The 16,815-nt window shown below is 44.7% G+C and overlaps 1 pseudogene; it reads right to left on the bottom strand.

Moving 5' to 3' along the window:
* Positions 1-11,540: 11,540 nt before the first annotated feature.
* Positions 11,541-14,919, bottom strand: LOC123057079 (ABC transporter I family member 11, chloroplastic-like; annotated as a pseudogene).
* Between the last annotated feature and the right edge of the window lie 1,896 nt (positions 14,920-16,815).

Consider the following 16,815-nt stretch of genomic DNA (forward strand, 5'->3'; position numbering starts at 1 on the left):
GTCGTATAGAAGATACGATCAACATGAAGATGTTCACCGATGTTGACTAGTCCGTCTCACGTGATGATCGGACACGGTCTAGTTTAACTCGGATCATGTAATACTTAGATGACTAGAGGGATGTCTAATCTAAGTGGGAGTTCATTAATAATTTGATTAGTTGAACTTAATTATCATGAACTTAGTCTAAATATTTTACAATATGTCTTGTAGATTAAATGGCCAACGTAGTCCTCAACTTCAACGCGTTCCTAGAGAAAACCAAGCTGAAAGACGATGGCAGCAACTATACGGACTGGGTCCGGAACCTGAGGATCATCCTCATAGCTGCCAAGAAAGATTATGTCCTACAAGCACCGCTTGGTGACGCACCCGTTCTCCCTGCAGAACAAGATGTTATGAACGCTTGGCAGGCACGTTTCGATGACTACTCCCTCGTTCAGTGCGGCATGCTTTACAGCCTAGAGCCGGGGCTCCAAAAGCGTTTTGAGAGACATGGAGCATATGAGATGTTCGAAGAGCTGAAAATGGTTTTCCAAGCTCATGCCCGGGTCGAGAGATATGAAGTCTCCGACAAATTCTTCAGCTGTAAGATGGAGGAAAACAGTTCTGTCAGTGAGCACATACTCACTATGTCTGGGTTGCATAACCGCTTGACTCAGCTGGGAGTTAATCTCCCGGATGATGCGGTCATTGACAGAATCCTCCAGTCGCTTCCACCAAGCTACAAGAGCTTTGTGATGAACTTCAATATGCAGGGGATGGAAAAGACCATTCCTGAAGTATTTGCTATGCTGAAATCAGCAGAGGTAGAAGTCAGGAAGGAACATCAAGTGTTGATGGTCAATAAAACCACTAAGTTCAAGAAAGGCAAGGGTAAAAAGAACTTCAAGAAGGACGGCAAGGAGGTTGCCGCGCCCGGCAAGCAAGCTGCCGGGAAGAAGCCAAAGAATGGACCCAAGCCCGAGACTGAGTGCTTTTATTGCAAGGGAAGCGGTCACTGGAAGCGGAACTGCCCTAAGTACTTAGCGGATAAGAAGGCCGGCAAAACAAAAGGTATATGTGATATACATGTAATTGATGTGTACCTTACTAGTGCCCGTAGTAGCTCCTGGGTATTTGATACCGGTGCAGTTGCTCACATTTGTAACTCAAAGCAGGGGCTGCGGAATAAGCGGAAACTGGCAAAGGACGAGGTGACGATGCGCGTCGGGAATGGTTCCAAGGTCAATGTGATCGCCGTCGGCACGCTACCTCTGCATCTCCCTTCGGGATTAGTTTTAAACCTTAATAATTGTTATTTAGTGCCAGCTTTGAGCATGAACATTGTATCAGGATCTCGTTTAATTCGAGATGGCTACTCTTTTAAATCTGAGAATAATGGTTGTTCCATTTTATGAGAGATATGTTTTATGGTCATGCTCCTATGGTGAATGGTTTATTCTTTATGAATCTCGAACGTGATGCTACACATGTTCATAATGTGAGTACCAAAAGAAGTAAGGTTGATAATGATAGTCCCACATACCTGTGGCACTGCCGCCTTGGTCACATAGGTGTCAAACGCATGAAGAAGCTCCATGCTGATGGACTTTTAGAGTCTCTTGATTATGAATCATTTGACACATGCGAACCATGCCTTATGGGTAAAATGACCAAGACTCCGTTCTCAGGAACAATGGAGCGAGCAACCGACTTATTGGAAATCATACATACTGATGTGTGCGGTCCAATGAGTGTTGAGGCTCGCGGTGGCTATCGTTATGTTCTCACCCTCACTGATGATTTAAGTAGGTATGGGTATATCTACTTAATGAAACACAAGTCTGAAACCTTTGAAAAGTTCAAGGAATTTCAGAGTGAGGTTGAAAATCAACGTGACAGGAAAATCAAGTTTCTACGATCAGATCGTGGAGGAGAATACTTGAGTCACGAGTTTGGGGCACACTTAAGAAAATGTGGAATAGTTTCACAACTCACGCCGCCTGGAACACCTCAGCGTAATGGTGTGTCCGAACGTCGTAATCGCACTCTGTTAGATATGGTGCGATCTATGATGTCTCTTACCGATTTACCGCTTTCTTTTTGGGGCTATGCTTTAGAGACTGCCGCATTCACTTTAAATAGGGCTCCGTCGAAATCCGTTGAGACGACACCGTATGAATTATGGTTTGGGAAGAAACCTAAGCTGTCGTTTCTAAAAGTTTGGGGATGCGATGCTTATGTCAAGAAACTTCAACCTGAAAAGCTCGAACCCAAGTCGGAAAAATGCGTCTTCATAGGATACCCAAAAGAAACTATTGGGTACACCTTCTACCTCAGATCCGAAGGCAAGATCTTTGTTGCCAAGAATGGGTCCTTTCTGGAGAAAGAGTTTCTCTCGAAAGAAGTAAGTGGGAGGAAAGTAGAGCTTGATGAAGTATTACCTCTTGAACCGGAAAATGGCGCAACTCAAGAAAATGTTCCTGAGGTGCCTGCACCGACTAGAGAGGAAGTTAATGACAATGATCAAGATACTTCTGATCAAGCCCCTACTGAAATTCGAAGGTCCACAAGGACACGTTCCGCACCAGAGTGGTACGGCAACCCTGTCTTGGAAATCATGCTGTTAGACAACGGTGAACCTTCGAACTATGAAGAAGCGATGGCGGGCCCGGATTCCGACAAATGGCTAGAAGCCATGAAATCCGAGATAGGATCCATGTATGAAAACAAAGTATGGACTTTGACTGACTTGCCCGTTGAGCGGCGAGCCATAGAAAATAAATGGATCTTTAAGAAGAAGACAGACGCGGATGGTAATGTGACCATCTATAAAGCTCGGCTTGTCGCTAAGGGTTATCGACAAGTTCAAGGGGTTGACTACGATGAGACTTTCTCACCGGTAGCGAAGCTGAAGTCCGTCCGAATCATGTTAGCAATTGCCGCATTCTATGATTACGAAATATGGCAAATGGACGTCAAAACGGCATTCCTTAATGGTTTCCTTAAGGAAGAATTGTATATGATACAGCCGGAAGGTTTTGTCGATCCTAAGAATGCTGACAAAGTGTGCAAGCTCCAACGCTCGATTTATGGGCTGGTGCAAGCATCTCGGAGTTGGAACATTCGCTTTGATGAGATGATCAAAGCGTTTGGGTTTACACAGACTTATGGAGAAGCCTGCGTTTACAAGAAAGTGAGTGGGAGCTCTGTAGCATTTCTCATATTATATGTAGATGACATACTTTTGATGGGAAATGATATAGAACTCTTGGACAGCATCAAGGCCTACTTGAATAAAAGTTTTTCAATGAAGGACCTTGGAGAAGCTGCTTATATATTAGGCATCAAAATCTATAGAGATAGATCAAGACGCCTCATAGGTCTTTCACAAAGCACATACCTTGATAAGATATTGAAGAAGTTCAATATGGATCAATCCAAGAAGGGGTTCTTGCCTGTGTTACAAGGTGTGAAATTGAGCTCAGCTCAATGTCCGACCACGGCAGAAGATATAGAAGAGATGAGCGTCATCCCCTATGCCTCAGCCATAGGTTCTATTATGTATGCCATGCTGTGTACCAGACCTGATGTTAACCTTGCCGTCAGTTTGGTAGGAAGGTACCAAAGTAATCCCGGCAAGGAACACTGGACAGCGGTCAAGAATATCCTGAAGTACCTGAAAAGGACTAAGGAAATGTTTCTCGTTTATGGAGGTGACGAAGAGCTCGTCGTAAAGGGTTACGTCGACGCTAGCTTCGACACAGATCTGGATGACTCTAAGTCACAAACCGGATACGTGTATATTTTGAATGGTGGGGCAGTAAGCTGGTGCAGTTGCAAGCAAAGCGTCGTGGCGGGATCTACATGTGAAGCGGAGTACATGGCAGCCTCGGAGGCAGCACATGAAGCAATATGGGTGAAGGAGTTCATCACCGACCTAGGAGTCATACCCAATGCGTCGGGGCCGATCAAGCTCTTCTGTGACAACACTGGAGCTATTGCACTTGCCAAGGAGCCCAGGTTTCACAAGAAGACAAGGCACATCAAGCGTCGCTTCAACTCCATTCGTGAAAATGTTCAAGATGGAGACATAGAGATTTGTAAAGTACATACGGACCTGAATATAGCAGATCCGTTGACTAAACCTCTCCCTAGAGCAAAACATGATCAACACCAGAATTCCATGGGTGTTCGATTCATCACAATGTAACTAGATTATTGACTCTAGTGCAAGTGGGAGACTGTTGGAAATATGCCCTAGAGGCAATAATAAAAGCATTATTATTATATTTCCTTGTTCATGATAATTGTCTTTATTCATGCTATAATTGTGTTATCCGGAAATCGTAATACATGTGTGAATAACAGACACCAACATGTCCCTAGTGAGCCTCTAGTTGACTAGCTCGTTGATCAACAGATAGTCATGGTTTCCTGACTATGGACACTGGATGTCATTGATAACGAGATCACATCATTGGGAGAATGATGTGATGGACAAGACCCAATCCTAAACATAGCACAAGATCGTATAGTTCGTTTGCTAGAGTTTTCCAATGTCAAAGTATCTTTTCCTTAGACCATGAGATCGTGTAACTCCCGGATACCGTAGGAGTGCTTTGGGTATGCCAAACGTCACAACGTAACTGGGTGACTATAAAGGTAGACTACGGGTATCTCCGAAAGTGTCTGTTGGGTGACATGGATCAAGACTGGGATTTGTCACTCCGTATGACGGAGAGGTATCACTGGGCCCACTCGGTAATGCATCATCATAATGAGCTCAGAGTGACCAAGTGTCTGGTCACGGGATCATGCATTACGGTACGAGTAAAGTGACTTGCCGGTAACGAGATTGAACGAGGTATTGGGATACCGACGATCGAATCTCGGGCAAGTAACATATCGATAGACAAAGGGAATAGCGTACGGGATTGATTGAATCCTCGACATCGTGGTTCATCCGATGAGATCATCGTGGAGCATGTGGGAGCCAACATGGGTATCCAGATCCCGCTGTTGGTTATTGACCGGAGAGTCATCTCGGTCATGTCTGCTTGTCTCCCGAACCCGTAGGGTCTACACACTTAAGGTTCGGTGACGCTAGGGTTATGAAGATATGTATGTGCAGAAACCCGAATGTTGTTCGGAGTCCCGGATGAGATCCCGGACGTCACGAGGAGTTCCGGAATGGTCCGGAGGTAAAGAATTATATATAGGAAGTGCTATTTCGGGCATCGGGACAAGTTTCGGGGTTATCGGTATTGTACCGGGACCACCGGATGGGTCCCGGGGGTCCACCGGGTGGGGACACCTGTCCCGGGGGGCCACATGGGCTGTAGGGGGTGCGCCTTGGCCTAGATGAGCCAAGGGCACCAGCCCCTATAGGCCCATGCGCCTAGGGTTTCCACCATGGAAGAGTCCATGTGGTGGAAGGCACCCCTAGGTGCCTTGGGGGGGAGGGAAACGTCCCCTTGGCTGCCGCCCCCCCTAGTAGATGCCATCTACTAGGGCCGGCGCCCCCCCTGGCACCCCTATATATAGTGGGGGGAGAGGAGGGATTTTACACCAGCCCTTGGCGCCTCCATCTCCCCCCGTTACGTCTCTCCCTTGTAGTCTCGGCGAAGCCCTGCTGCTGTGACGCCCTGCATCCACCACCACGCCGTCGTGCTGCTGGATCTTCATCAACCTCTCCTTCCCCCTTGCTGGATCAAGAAGGAGGAGACGTCTCCCGTCCCGTACGTGTGTTGAACGCGGAGGTGCCGTCCGTTCGGCGCTGGTCATCGGTGATTTGGATCACGTCGAGTACGACTACATCATCACCGTTCTTTTGAACGCTTCCGCTCGCGATCTACAAAGGTATGTAGATGCATCCAATGACTCGTTACTAGATGAACTCCTAGATGATCTTGGTGAAACGAGTAGGAAAATTTTTGTTTTCTGCAACGTTCCCCAACAGTGTGTGCATGTCGTGTACACTTTGGGTTAGTTGCACCGGGTGTATGCTCCTGGTACATCATGCGAGCGGATAGGAGTTCTAGATGGTGGGGAGTGATGACACTCCCCATTATTAAGTGTGTAAGTGTGAGTGGTGGACTCGGCTTGTTTTATGTATGTTCTTGTCAGGCCTTTGTTGAATAATTGAATAAATATGGATGCGTGCATCTATTGATGCCAAGGCTTGGGGTTTCAACCTCCATTTTGAAAAAACTATTTGACCAAACCAATGAGGCCATACGTGGGTATTCAACTAGGAGAGAAACCTGAGTAAACTCCATGCAATGCATTCAACAACAAAGAACGTCGAGTGAATAACGGCATGAACAGGTTCAACCAATGAAGGTCGTACCTAGAGTTTCTACCCCTAGAACTTGACCTCATGCACCCATAGAGCACCACCAAGCCGATGTTGCCCCATGCGTCCATCACCTACTGATCCATCATTGCACAGCGGCGTAGACGCACAATCCTAACGTGGACCTAGCCACAAAGATAGAACCATGTCCATGCAACACTTGCTGTTGAGAAGCACGTAAGAATGCCTGTCATCCCCGCCGATCCCATGCCACTAAAGGCCTGACTACCGACACAGAGCCAATTTGGACCACTCAAACTGAGCACCTTGGACAAGGGTGGAATCCCGGCATCAAGCAAAAGTTGAGTCGCCACATGCCATCTTGGACCATGTAGAGCACTCAAAATCTCCGCATCGAGCAGGAGACATCCAATGTCTGAAGCACGTCGCCATGAACCTTGAATAAGAGGCTAAACCCATTGATCGTACGCCTCGCGGAGACGGTTAGCAGCATGGGGTCGCGCCGCCATGCGCAAAATAACCAATGCACATGCAACTATACAGTCACAAATTGCATCGATACATGGACCAGTAAGATGTATTGCCATCGTGAATCACCACCACCATTGTTGATGCCATGACCGGCAGCCACGCTTCCCAATTGAATAATTAAATTGTATGAAGATATGTAAACTATGTCAATAGCGCTAATCGCTCCATTCCAACATATTCAGTGTGCATGCTCTACCCCAATAAACAAGTTGAGCATGCAGCCAGTTTTGTTTACAAACTGATAAAACCAGTTTTTATGCGACTTGAGGCTTATTGTTGTGTTTGTTGCTACTGTTAAAGAGCTATCTCTTTGCAATCTTTGGCTTTTCTTCTATGCAACCACCCGTTGGCAATTGTGTCCTTAGCAACAAGTGGTCTTGCATTCCAAAGGCAGTGCAATTAGCTTAGTTTGGATGTTTAGATTAGAGTTCCTAGTGTCCATTTCTGCTCTCATGTTACTGAATATCTTAGTTCCCTGAATCATAATTATTCCGCAAGAAGTTCTGAAGCAATGCAGCTTGCATGGATTGGAAAATACATTGTCTCTGCTGCCTTAATCTAGCTGCAATTACCATTATAGTTTGTCTGGTGTCCTCCAAATGTCCACAAAGCGGCTTAGGAAAGTAACGAGCAGGAGCACTAGGTTTTTTTTAGGAAAAGCAGGAGCACTGGTGTGTCCTAGATCTACCGACCAAATTGGTCTTGCGTGTCAGTTTTGTGTGGTGTTGTTTTATCGTAAAAAAAGACAGGTTCATGCAAGAGCGCCGAGGTGCACCCCGAATCTTAGTGTGGGTCACTGGTGGAAGAGCTTCAAGGAAAGAAATGGCAAGAGGCCAGGGCACAAGAGCAATACTGTCTTCTATGTTTTCACATCAATTTCCCCCAACGCCTCCTATTCTTAAGTAAGACACGCATCCAGACTCTGATTCTTAGTCACATGCTCTTTCATTTTTGGCTTCTTGACATGGCTACTAGGTACAACTTCGCTAGACCGTTTTCTCTCCTAGGTTCCTGCTTTGGCTGTTACCACTTCACTATTCTACATGGTTTGATGTATCAATAGTACATGGTGAAGAGTCAAATATGGTTGGTATATAAAGACAGCAAAAGGTATTGATGGTTGATAAGATGTACAACAAAAAGGTATGTGGGTGCATTTCATTCGCTTAGACTCTTCAAGATAATTAACTGAGAGCACCTCTGTATTTGTGCACATGAATAGAGCATACACAAAGTGGCATCATAGTATTATTGACGAACATCCGGTAGGTATGGAGTCACTCCTGATAGATTTTGTAACATATGCCTTATACTCATTCAAATATCACATTAATATTTCTAGCTATCCATTTTTCCGAAAAGGGGGGTACTTCGGCCTCTACATCACATGATGCACACATGCATACTATCAAACATGGAATAAGTTCAAGTCACTGAGTACTAGATGGTAAAACAAATAAACGGAAAACACGAACACATGCGGTCGAACCAGGGATTATCTAGCTCATTCACATAATCTACGAGTGGCTCGCCAGCCAAACTATTTGAACAAACCCTGTGCAACCATTTCCAGCTGACTGCATCCAGAGGCCATAAGCACTCGCGTCCACACACTGCAGTGATGACCACATGCAGATTAAAGCCATAGGTCTGTAGATAACCTGCAAGAAATTAGGAGAAGACAATATGTTTAAGACCTAATCATTCCGGTAATTTCATATTGCCCAGAGAATGGCATAAACTCCCACACGGATTTGGCCCTTCAGCATATGATGAATACCACCTAACTAGTTTCTAAAAAAATTTAAATACTCGTTGGTGGTGCTAAATTGTATGTAACATGAACCATGCACCAGATCAAGGTAGTAAACGGGCATGACAGAAATAAAAATGATGAATTGTCTCCTCCTAATCACAAAAACAACATTTTTGCTGCCATGCCAATTATGCTTAGCAAGGTTATCTTTGGTTAGAACTACATCCCTCTGCAAAATCCACATGAGAACTTCGATCTTGCAAGGAACCTTTGTTTTCCAAATATGCTTTCTGGGAAAAATAGGTCCAGAATCTATGAGACCCGCATACATAGACTTCATAATGAAGACACCATTAGTGGTTAATCTTCACTCGAATTAATCTGTCATCTGAGTTAGATTAATTGACATCAATCTAGAACTCAAATGGATCCACTTAGTTCATTTGTCACCCACCAACGCCCTACAAATTTGGATGTTCAAAGGGCCGCCCCGAAGATCAGAAGCCACTGAATCCTCTTTTCTGAACACAAAATTATACATGGTCGGGTATTGTAGAACTAATGGCATGTCACCCAACCAGGTATCATCCCAATAACTCGTCGATTGGTCATCACCAATCTTTAAGGAACCTCTCTTAAAAAAGGATGACTTGACATTCATCAAGCCCATAGACCGGCAGTGCACGTCCTACCCCCTCCCCCCCCCCCCCCCCCCCCCCCCCGCCCCCGTGCAAGATGGTGCTTCCAGATTAGGGTCGTCGTCGATCGAAGCATCACCAAACGCCGCTTGATCCTCGCCGCACTGGTTGCCTGAGCTCGTCAGTTCACTGCAATGCTCGTCGTTCGCAGCATGTGGGTGCAAAACTATCATGTGCATCATCGGCTCGCTCCGTAGGTTCTCCTATCGCCGATTGAAGCTCTTTTTTTTAATCTACGGTTGAAGTTTTTGTGTCAATGTAGTAGCTTTTTTGGTTGCGCAGTGGCCTGTTTGAAGCTTTTCTGTAAACGGTTGCAAATTTTCTGGTTGAGCAGTGATTGATTGAAGTTTTCTGCCTCGTTAGTTGAAGCTTTTTCTGTCAATGGTTGCAACACTGCAAGCGGTGGTAATAACATTGCCTTCGTCGGTCACGCGCCATCGCTCGCGTTGGTTGCAAGCAAAAGGATCCTATAGTCCTAGCATGTCAAGTCTCTGTTCCAGCACCCGCCCAACACTCTTGCAGCATGTTCCCCCGGCGCATTTGCATCTCGTGTGTGGCAGAGCTGAGGACTGCGTGTGAGGGAGAGGAATAAGGAGGCACTGGGTGTGGCCGTTTCTCCGCCCCGCGATGGTTCGTCCTAGTAGCAGGTGGCGGTGGTTGGTCTGCAGCAGCAGCACCCCAATTCGCCCGACGGGTTGCGATGGTGAGGGAAGAGAAGGCGAGCAACACGTCCTAAAAAGGTAGAAGAAAGGAGTGCTGCTTATGTATAAGAAACAAGAGGTGGGGTAGGGCATGGAATAAAACAAAGGGGGCGCATGATGGTGGGATCCGACGTCGCTCGAGTGACCGACGCAAGCCGTGATCAGTCAGCCAGGAGGAATCATTAGCATCAATAAATTGTGAAACCTACCCCGCCATAAAATAATAGTATATGTTTCCAATGCCAATAAAAATTAACACATCCGATGGTATTTAACATCGATAAAATGGCCAAATAAAACATACGCCAACCAGAAATATCACAAGTACTGTTACGCCTTGGGTCGTCGACAGAAGGCTTGGTGGGGAAAACCTCGGCGCGCCAAGTGATTCGATGTGCAACACCTCTAATATTTATTTGTGTCTAATATTGGCAAGACAAACCTCTCGCCAAGCGGAATATATTTTCCAGTATTTTGGGTGTGAATGATGAACAATAAATGCGGGGAGAAATATTTGCAACATGTCATATGGTTCTCCCTATTTTTTGTAGTATTTTCAAAGGGGTTTTCCCTAGTATACCGGGCATACGAGTGAACTATTAAGCCGTGAAAAAATGACTTGCAATCGTGCAATATCCATGGTTTCTTACAACTTGTTTACCTATATTTTTCACTTGAGAAAATCAAAAGATGCATGGTTTATTGCAATGAATCAAGTGGTTTAAAATACACATGATCTTTGGGGGAACTCACATATCACAAGCACTCAGCATTCTTGCAATTTATCAAGTGCTTTAAAATACAAATGATCTTTGGGGAGCTTGCATTTCACAAGCACTCAGGCTTCATACGCATATCCTCACCAGTCACCAAATATTTTCCTAGATTTGGAGGCAAACGGCGCACACGCCTCCAACTTACTCTGGTGGGGGGGGGGGGGGGGGGGGGGGGGGATGACCACGAGAATAACACATGAAAGGAGTGAACACAACATAGAGAGGGGTTGCTCGATACTCCTTGTGTTCGCACATGTGGCGGTGAAAGGAGCTTCATAGCCAAATCAAGAGGATGGCCAAGTCGTTGAACCAGAAGGTGTAGACGTAAGAGGCCGGAGCACGAGAACGGTGACATTTTCTAGCTTTTTCCGCCAATTTTCCCCAATGCTTCCTATTCCTAAGACACACATGAAAGCTCTATGGTTCCTAGCTACGTCTTCTTCTTCCATTTTGGCTTTTCGTTTTTTGACACAGCTGCTACGTACCACATCAGTAGACCACTTTCTCTCCTTGGTGCTTTGCTTTGGCTGCTAGCACCTCACTATTGTATACTGTTTGATGAACCAATAGTGTGTAGCGAAGACTCAAACATGGGTGGTATATAAAGAGAGCAAAAGGTGCATTCATGGTTGAGGAGATGCGCGCCGAGAGGTGCATTTCATTTGGTCAGACTCTTCAAGATATTTAACTGAGAGCGCTTCTGTGTTTGTGCACATGAACAGAGCATATGTGAAATAACATCATGCTATTATTGACAAAAATCCGGTAGGTGTGGAGTCACTCTCAATAGATTTTGCAACTTGCCTTGTACCATTACAAACATTACATTAGGATCCCTAGCTAGCTATGAGCCTGTTCACTGCAACAACAAATGGGTCAGCATTCCAGCTGCACACACACAAAAAAAACATTATCAATTTTCCGAGGAATAAAAATGTTAAACTATACAGGTAAAGGTTCCTCCTTCAAAACACCCCCCATTTCCATTCTCCATGACCGGTCTACCAGCGGGTATAGTTCTCTGCAAAATGTTTTTAATCAGATATTTTGACAGCCTCAGTTAAGCATTGTGTTCAACAGTGGCTCCGATGGCGCACGGCTATACAAAAGTATCGTGTTCTATGGTGAGTACTAAATTACCTTAGGTCATGACTTACAACCAGTATGGTGTGGTCTTTCTTTAGGTCCCTCAGGAGATTCATAACATCAGCCCGAGCTTTCCAATCTGATGATGATGATACAAATTTAGTAACCACATCTAAGAGAGCATATACTATTTAAAAGAAAAATTATTTGAAACCACACAATATTCCTAGCAAGTCTGGGCTGTGGCACAAAGATGACAGGATGCACAAGCAGAATTATATTAAACAACTGCTCTCGCTGATGTGCATTTAGATGGGTTCACAAATGGCTCAATACAAGGGGAAGAAAATAATCTACAGATATTAGTTTGATATGGATATTCAAGTACATACCAAGTCCAGCGAGGGGCTCATCAAGCAACAATAAATCAGGAGTTTGAACCTAGAAAATAAGAAGATAAAGGCAAAATATTATCCATCTTCACTTCTAAAAACAGAACGATCCACCAGTCCTAATATAATGAAAACATTACCAGTTGAATTGCCAAAGCAAGTCGCCGCTTAAACCCACCACTGAGAGACTGTGGATCCTTATCCAATGAAATGGCACTTTGACCAACCTAGCGTTAAACAAATTATCTTCAGAAATCAATTGTGTGTGGTCTCAAACTACAAATTCACTCCGCAACGCAACAAAATGGTATGTATGAGAGATAATCATTACAGAGTTAATGGCATTCTGAAGTTTTAAAGTGAGTTGCTCCCTCAAAGGAATGTCTGCCTTTTGCCTTGGCCATCCAAAAGTAACTTCTTCAAGTATAGTATCTGATAAGAAGTACCTACAGGTTTAAAATATCTTATTTTGCAGTGAAACTTCTCAAGCACTCACAAAAAGCATAAGCATTCATGCTAATATGTAAAAAAAATTTATTAGTGAATGTAGTAATTCAATGTTTAAACCTCTCAGGAAACTGAAATACAATACCAACTCTTTGAGGAGCTAACACTTCCGACAGACCCATTGGATTTCCACTATCATCATACTTCTGAATGCAAATTGAACCAGAGGTAGGTTCTGATAGACCGGCCAAAAGCTGAGAAATCAAACTATCACCTTAAGATGAAAGATGCAGAGTTAAACATGTCATGCAGCATTTCAATGCAAACCTGTAAAAGAGTGGTATTTCCACTCCCACTCCGTCCAAATATCAAACCAAAACTGCATGAATTAGTTGTCTCGTCAATACAAAAGGCATCCAAGAAACACAACTATTACAATATAAAACGAATGCTTACCTTTTCTCCCGGAGAGAGACTAGTTTGATTCAATAAGTTTCGCTCAGTTCGAGGAGGTCGGTAGCTGACTTTTCTAACCTAAACAAGTGAAATTCAATATACGTCCATGTAATGTAAATGCAAACCATGGTTGCACGGATGTTATACAACGTACGGTATATCTGACAGTAGCAGTTCCCCAAACAATGGACTATTTGTTTAACATATTTGAGTTACAAACAACTTGTATTCAATCACCAATATTTATTATCGACATCAAAATTTTAATCCAGCTATTATGTATGTCTCCTATTAAAATCCCAATAGGCAAGGACGAAAGTACTACATGTGCATCATATACAATAACACTGAAGGACATAACAAAACAACAATTCAGGATACTTAACTACTGGATTATACCGATTGCGGAGTGCTACCTAGCTTTTGTGTGATAAGATGCTAAGATCCTGGGCTTGAAGACCCGTATAAAGATTTAGACAGAAGAAACGTAATGAAATCCAGATTTTCAACAAAAACTAGGGCCAGAGTTGAGGGAGATTCCTCAGTTTGGTGATTACTGAGAGTTAAACAAGTGAACTCACACATCACAAACAACCTATCAGATCTAAGAGTAATGAATCTTACCCGCTGACAAATGTTCGCCAACTTTATCAACATTAACACTACAACTAATTTGTCTCTCTAGATTAAATATAAAAAAATTGTCCAGACAGAACTAGGAAAAAATCCTCATACCACAAAAGAGGGGCAAGAAAAAAAATCACCTCCAACTGGGAGTACCCAGCTCAGACCCGTTCTGCCCGACATCTCCAAGAAAACCTCCTCGAAACCATCAAGGGACGCAAAGGATAAGAGCGAAAAAAGATGAGAGCACATACGGTTCAAGGATAAGAATGGCATGCCTTGTCATCTTAACCGGACAAGATGAAATCGCAGGAGGGAAAGCGACATGGGCGAGCATAGTTTCTAAGTGGTGGGGAGCTTCAGGAAGTGGGACTCGAACAGACGAGGGACTGGAAAGTGCAGAAGTATGGTCAGATGGAAACTGATGTGCAGCAAAGTGAAACAAATGCCTCAGTTTCAATTCAAGAGAACAATGTCTCACAAAAAAGATCAAGAGGAGGAAGATTGCAATTCATCTAGTAGCAGTTCAGCTATAAGCCCAATGTTGTCAATGGCATGATAAAGTAACAGTTTTGTACATTCACATCCTATAGAGACGAGATGATAAAGCTAGAGTTGATGCTTAGAATCAACTTCCTCGTGAAACTTCCGGCAATGGAGGCAGCAACTTCAGTATTGTCTACACTCTACAATACCAGAGAAGCTACTGTACATCAAACAAAAGCCTTAAACTTAGTTGTGGTTTCTTCACATTTCGTAACTAAGAAGGGTGCTATGTCAGGCTGCTAAGTTCAGTTTTATAACTAAGAATGACACTGCAACTGCAAAGCCGAGAAAACTACCTAGAATAGTGCACTAACATAGCGCACATTGGTGCTGCTCAGTTCCAGATTACAGAAAATCCACCGCATCTGCATTGAACAGCGGCCAGACGTGCCAGCTCCTGGTGTGCAGCTTGAGAAATTTCTCACCAGAGAGTCAGAAAACGCAGACTTCAGACGGACTGGGACGCTGAGGTACCAATCCTGGCCGCCAATGGAGCAGGGAGGAGATGCGGGCGTCGAGCGCCGCCGTCCTACTGCCACGATGGGGAGGGCGTCGGCCCGCACCAGCTCGGCGTCGACCAAGGAGATCGAGGGGGCGTTGGGCATCGCAGTCCTGTTGCCTCGATGGCCGGCCTGATGTCGACCAGGGAGAGATAGCAGAGGAGACGGGTGAAAGAAAAAACAATGAATTACGGAATCAGTTGATCTATACCGTATGTTTTTAATTCGATGCCTACCACAATAGTTTGCAAATTTTCGCTGAATGCGCGTTTTCACTGGATACTTCATTTATGAAGACGGGGGGCCATAATAAGTATACAAAATTTAGCAACCGTTCACATGACGACACCCTTTTTTTAGGGACATGATGACCCCTTTTAGTTTGCGGAGGGGTCGGCAAGGGAGACGGGTTCCTTGCCGGTGTTCCGGGCAGTGGCTGGTTTGGAGTGGTGCGATTGCCGGTGAAAACCGTGTCGACCTCGGTCATGGCAGACGATGGCGGCGTCTTGGGCGTCGTCTCCTTGTCGATGGCATCGCCGGTTACAATCGTCGTCACCTTGTTCCATTTGCTTCGGGGGAAACCCTAGATTTGGATTCCCGGATCGGACGATGAGGTGGCCTTCGGGGCCGCCCTCCCTCTTGGGGGCATCATTTTGGAGCAGGTGCTGGCGGGAGAGAGGACAAGAGGAGTGGTGTTGTGTCTACCGCAATGACGACGACGAGTCTCGCCGTCATGGCGCGGCGGAGCCTCGGCGACGAACGCGTCTTGATGGGCGCGAGCAGGTGGTGGAGCTGTCTAGCGTCGTCATGGCGTCAATGGCAGTATGGCCTGGCAATATGAATGCGTTGATCGCTTCTGAAGATGGGGACGGCGGAAGATGGTGGCGGTGGGTCCAGAGCATGCGCGTTGCGGGTCAGCCAGATCGGGTGGTGCTCTCGTCCCGATGCGGGGCAGCTGCGTGAGGTCACTGAATTAGATAATGCGTGTTCATGTGGTTCAGGCACAATATGAAGAGTGCAGATGTTGCAACTTTATTCGCCAGATAAGTGGCTTTGGGTTGATCCATGTAGTCATACTCTGTTGAATAATAATAAAGGTGGTTGATCGATGCAGAGGCCATGGGTAATCCTCCTTTTTGAAAAAAAAAAGTTTGTCGAGAGAAGCACTTTGTCTAAAGGATGCCTTGATCCCTTTTATCTATTGTATGAACTCTCATGGTGGAAAGGCGGTATGGTCCAATGGAGCGAGAGGGAGAAGGAACGGTCATGCTTCTGAATGCAAATTGAACCAGAGGTAGGTTCTGATAGACCGGCCAAAAGCCAAGAAATCAAGCTATCATCTTAAGATGAAAGGTACAGAGTATAACATGTCATGCAACATTTTAAATATTTAATGCAAACCTGTAAAATAGTGGTCTTTTCACTCCCACTCTGTCCAAATATCAGACCAAAACTGCATGAATTAGTTGTCTCATCAATACAATGCATTCAAGAAACACAACTATTCCAATATAAAACGTGTGCTTGCCTTTTCTCCTGGAGAGAGAGACTAGTTTGATTCAATAAGTTTTGCTCAGTTCCAAGAAATCGGTAGCTTACTTTTCTAACCTAACAGAAGTGAAGTGAAGTTCAATATACGTCCATGTAATGTGAAGACAACCCATGATTCCATAAAAGTTATACAACCTACGGTATATCTGATAGTAGCAGTTCCCCGAACAATGGCTTATTTGTTGAACATATGAGTTGGGAATGGTGGGCGGATTGGGTCAAGCAAACAATTCAATAAGAGAAGAATAGCTTATGGCTTAGAAATGATGAGCATTCATATGAAATCCATGGCTTGATTCTTAAGGTGATCCTGCACCCGATACATACTGTTTTTTTTTTGAAACGCGGTTCCTTAGGGCCTGATTCATTAAAAAAAGGTCGAAGAGAGGTGCCTAGTTAATTAATGGAAAATCGGGCGAAAACCATCACAACATGCCTGCAAAAACAAGG

Source organism: Triticum aestivum, chromosome 3A (genome assembly GCF_018294505.1).
Source record: "Triticum aestivum cultivar Chinese Spring chromosome 3A, IWGSC CS RefSeq v2.1, whole genome shotgun sequence".
NCBI lineage: Eukaryota > Viridiplantae > Streptophyta > Magnoliopsida > Poales > Poaceae > Triticum > Triticum aestivum.